Consider the following 4766-nt stretch of genomic DNA (forward strand, 5'->3'; position numbering starts at 1 on the left):
GGGCAAAACAGCCAGCTAACATTAAATGGCAGTATTAACTCACATATATTATTATTAATTCTAAATTTAAATCGACTAAATCCCCCAATCCAAAGACACAGACAGGCAAAAAAAAAAAAGCCAAAACCCATCGGTATGCTGCATCCAGACCCATCCCACATGCAAGGATACACAAAGACTCAAAACAAAGGGATGGAGAAAGATTTACCAATCGAATGGAGAGGAAAAATAAATAAATAAATAAAAAGCAGGAGTTGCAATTTTTGCGTCTGATAAAATAGTCTTTAAAGCAACAAAGATCAAAAGAAGCAAAGAAGGATATTACATAATGATAAAAGGATCAATGCAACAAGAAGAGCTAAAGATCCTAAATATATATGCACCCAAGACAAGAATACCCAGATATATAAGACTTATAAAGAGACTTAGACTCCCACACAATAATAGTGGGAGACTTCAACATCAATATTAGACAGATCAATGAGACAGAAAATTAACAACGATATCCAGGATTTGAACTCAGATCCAGAACAAGTAGACTTAATTAACATTTTTAGAACTCTCCACTTTAAATACACGAAATATACACTCTTATCAGTACCACATCACACCTATTTACAGGTTTAAATGAAATATTGGTTGGCTGCTTGTTTGTTATTTTCTTCCCTCATTTTTTTTTTCATGTCTCATACCCATTTTTAGACTGCATTCTAGCCCGGGCAATAAAGCAACACCCCCGTTCTCTCTCCCTCTTCCTCTTTGTTCCTCTCCTTCATTCTATTTTTTTTTTAATTATTCTTTTTTTTTGTTTCTTTCTCTCTTTCTTCTTTTTTCTTTTGTTTTTCAAAAAAAAAAAAGAAACGGAAGATGGCTTTCTGAGAGTAAATATAAATCAGCAGTTAACAGATGAGATTGGAGGTATAGAAAGTTGCTAGCTCTTAGAACTGCAACATTTGACATCATATGTTTAACTCATCTTAAAAAATGTGCAACTTTGGAGCTTGGATAGGATGTGTCAGCAACCAATATCTGATCACCTCTGGAACATAGACAGGGCTGAACTGAGCTTATAAAACTTCAGGTCTGAGGACCAGCCAGCCCTTAGGCCAGAGTGAATTCACTAAGATGTAAAATGTGTTAGAAGTCAAGCTGATATCTCCTAAGCACCCCCAATATCAACTTAGACTCTGTATTTGAACTTATATACTCTACTCCAAAACAGTAAGTTTTCCTTATTTATTTATTTATTTATTTATTTTTGAGGCAGAGTGTCCCTCTGTTGCCAGGCTGGAATGCCGTGGCACCATCTTGGCTCACTGCAACGTCCACCTCCCGGGTTCAAGCAATTCTCCTGCCTCAGCTTCCCAAGTAGCTGGGACTATAGGCACGCACAACTGCACTCAGCTATTTTTTGTATTTTTAGTAGAGACAGGGTTTCACTGTGTTGGCCAGGATGGTCTTGATCTCCTGACCTTGTGATACGCCTGCCTCGGCCTCCCAAAATGCTGGGACTACAGGCGTGAGCCACCACACCTGGCCTTTTTTCCCTTTTTTTTTTTTTAGATAGAACCTCGCTTTGTTACCCAGGTGGGAGTGCAGTGGTGCCATCTTGGCTTACTGCAACCTCCACCTCCCAGGTTCAAGTGATTTTTCTGCCTCAGCCTCCCAAGTAGCTGGGACTACAGGCACACACCACCATGCCCAGCTAATTTTTGTATTTTTAGTAGAGACAGGGTTTCACCGTGTTGGCCAAGCTGGTCTCAAACTCCTGACCTCATGATCCAACTGCCTTGGCCTCCCAAAGTGTTGGGATTACAGGCGTGAGCCACCGTGCCTGGCCTAACAGTAAGTTTTCTTACGCAAAATTCAGAATCATCATTGAAGGCCAATATTGAAGTCAGACGACCCTTGATGAGTCAGCCAACCCCTATGATCCTGCATTTCCTCTTCTGTAAAAAGGGGATAATAATTCCCACACTGCCTGCCTCACATCGTTGTTGTCATTGTTGTTGTGACAATCAAATGCATGAGAACACACTCTGCAAACTTGCAACCATCCTATGATCAGGCCCCTGCCTGTCACTTTAACCCAAAACAGAGCCGTACATTAAAATATTGGTCCCTAATTTTTTGTTTATTTTCTTTTTAACAAGAACAAAAAGGTTAGTATAATTTTTGGTTAGAATAATTAAATGGGGAAAGGTTCAGAGCAGCAGGAAAATTTCAGGCTGACTTTGCAGGGGGAAGTCTCAAGTCAGTCCAGGAAAGAAACTTGGAAAAAACTGAGTCAGGGAAAGGAAAAAAAGTAAAACAAATGTGCAGCTTAAAGAAAAGCCAAAAGCCAAGGAAACTCTGGCTTGTCTTCCAAAGGCAACAGTCCATCCCAAAACTAAATGCCCCTTCCAAGGGGAAGAGCAAGAGGTTCTTAAAGGATAACATCTTTTGTGGTTGTATGGGTGGTGAAAGGGGATCGCATATCTGAAGTCTGAGGGAAGACAAATCACTTGCATGGAGTGTGGGTAAAAATGAAAGAGACCATGAGAGGGAAAAGGCTAACAGCCTAAACTTGGGCTAAAGTAAATTCCGTCAAACATGATTAAATATACACAATGCATAGAGCAAAAGCAGGAGCTCAAGTTAGCACATTAGCCAAAAGCCCAGTCTCTCACCAGTGGAGCCAAGACAAACATGCTCACATTGTGAGCTTGCCCAGGGGGCTGGAGGAAGGGATGTCAGATCGGAGGGCCTCGGCGACCTGATCTGCCCACCTGCAGAATTGATAAGGTCAAATCCAAGGCACTGGAGAGAGAAACAAAAATGAAAAGTGGGCAAATACCAAAGTCAGCACATGTCCACCTCTCAGTACTACTACCTCCCAGTCCAGACTCTTAGATGATTCGTTTCACCTTTGCAAACCCCAGGTTTCTTCCCTATAAAATGGAGTTGTTCTCACTGGCTCAACTTCCCTTCGAGACTTCTTGTGAGAATCCAAAGAAGGTGGAGTATTTCTTAAAATGGGAACGAGGCCCACAAATGACTGGGAATTGCTCTAGGTATTTTCACAAAGCCCACATCCCCTCCTCCTGAAGCACTTGTGTGGGGTTAGATCAGAGCTTGTCCAGAGACCTCAGCTCTGGTCACATGAGCACACACACCACTCTCTTCCTGCTGAGCTTGAACCATGGCCCAGCTATGGCCGTGGTGACAGTGACCAGAATGACACCCACGGCTGTGTTTTTCTCTCCTTTCTTCCCTTTTCTCAGAGCCCTGCCCAGCAACAGCCAAATACAAATTCTCTAGACTCCTGCACTCCCCACCCACTTCCTCCTGCTCAGATTCCTTGTCTCCCTGCTTCCCCATAAATGGCATTGCTGGTGAAAAACGGGCCTGCTGTAGGATCTGCTGCACGCTCCACCCACCTCTACCTTTGAGTACAAGGAGATGATGCCCCTCCTTCCTCCTACCAGTTGGGGAGAAATGTGCTGGCCTCAGCAAGGATGGTAGGGACACTGTGGGGAATGAGGATTTTTCTGTGATGATCTAGACAAGCACGTCAGGTCCTTAGAGAACTTTTGGGGGCCCTTGGGGATCTCCCTTAGGGACACAAAAGCAGCTGGGTTGTTGCGTGGCATCTCAGAGGAGGCCTAGTCCTATCTGCAGTCCGTCCCACTCTACCCACTCAAGTTGCAGCCCCTTGGCATCACCATTTCACCCACCCTGGGAAGACTCTCCCTTGTCCCTGGCCTCCCACGGACTCCAGTGCACTGACCTGTCCCTGCATCGGCCTCAGCTTTCTCTCAGAAAGAGAGCTTCCGTGCTGGGTGCGGTGGCCCATGCCTGTAATCCCAGCACTTTGGGAGGCCAAGGTGGGCAGATCACTTGAGGTCAGGAGTTCAACACCAGCCTGGTCAACATGGTGAAACTCTGTCACTACTACCAAAAAAAAAAAAAAAGACAAATATTAGCTGGGCGTAGTGGTGGGCACCTGTAATCCCAGCCACTCAGGAGGCCGAGGCAGGAAAATCACTGAAATCCGGGAGGCAGAGGTTTCAGTGAGCTGAGATCACACCACTGCACTCCGACCAGGGTGACAAAGCAAGACTTTGTCTAAAAAAAAAAAAAAGAGAGAGAGAGAGAGAGTCCTCACAGGATTCCAGTGAATTCAGCCATGCAGGTCTCACTTTGTTGGAAAAAAAATAATTCATTCTGTCTTCGCCATCCAGTTCAGCAACATCATATTTTGTAAATACATTTACAAAGAGATTTACTCATGTACAGGTTTACTCCTGACCTTGTGTTGTTTGAGCCCCCAAACTCCTGGGAAAGAGATGAGTTCCAATGTACTGGAGAGATGTCTAAGCACTCAAAAGAAAAGAGGGACTTGAGGCCACTCCGTAATAATATAATGAATGTTTCTATTGCACTTCATAATTTACAGTGCCCTTTGGAACCTCATAACAATCATTTAAGAAGGTTGTTGAGGGCTGGGCGCAGTGGCTCATGCCTGTAATCCCAGTGCTTTGGGTGGTCTAGGTGGGTGGATCACGAGGTCAATAGATCAAGACCAGTTTGGCCAATATGGTGAAACCCCGTCTTTACTAAAAATACAAAAATTAGCCAGGCATGGTGGCACGCACCTGTAGTCCCAGCTACTCAAGAGGCTGAGGCAGGAGAATCACCTGAACCCAGGAGGCGGAGGTTGCAGTGAGCCAAGATTGCACCATTGCACTCTAGCCTGGCGACAGAGTGAGACTCCCTCTCAAAAA

General features: G+C 44.4%; 1 long non-coding RNA gene across 4 annotated transcripts in view; it reads right to left on the reverse strand.

Moving 5' to 3' along the window:
• Positions 1–739: 739 nt before the first annotated feature.
• LOC119473884 overlaps positions 740–4766 on the reverse strand; it is a 32371-nt gene continuing 28344 nt past the window's right edge. For 2 of the 4 annotated variants that reach the window (XR_005203134.1, XR_005203135.1), the window contains 3 exons: positions 3416–3425; positions 3152–3165; positions 740–751 (listed from right to left, as the gene is read on the reverse strand). This is a non-coding gene — a long non-coding RNA (uncharacterized LOC119473884). Of the gene's footprint in view, positions 752–3151; positions 3169–3415; positions 3426–4766 lie in introns of all 4 variants that reach the window. The other 2 variants (XR_005203136.1, XR_005203137.1) reach the window with 1 other exon arrangement.

The sequence above is a fragment of the Cebus imitator genome, unplaced genomic scaffold (assembly GCF_001604975.1).
Source record: "Cebus imitator isolate Cc_AM_T3 unplaced genomic scaffold, Cebus_imitator-1.0 Scaffold192, whole genome shotgun sequence".
Taxonomy (NCBI): domain Eukaryota; kingdom Metazoa; phylum Chordata; class Mammalia; order Primates; family Cebidae; genus Cebus; species Cebus imitator.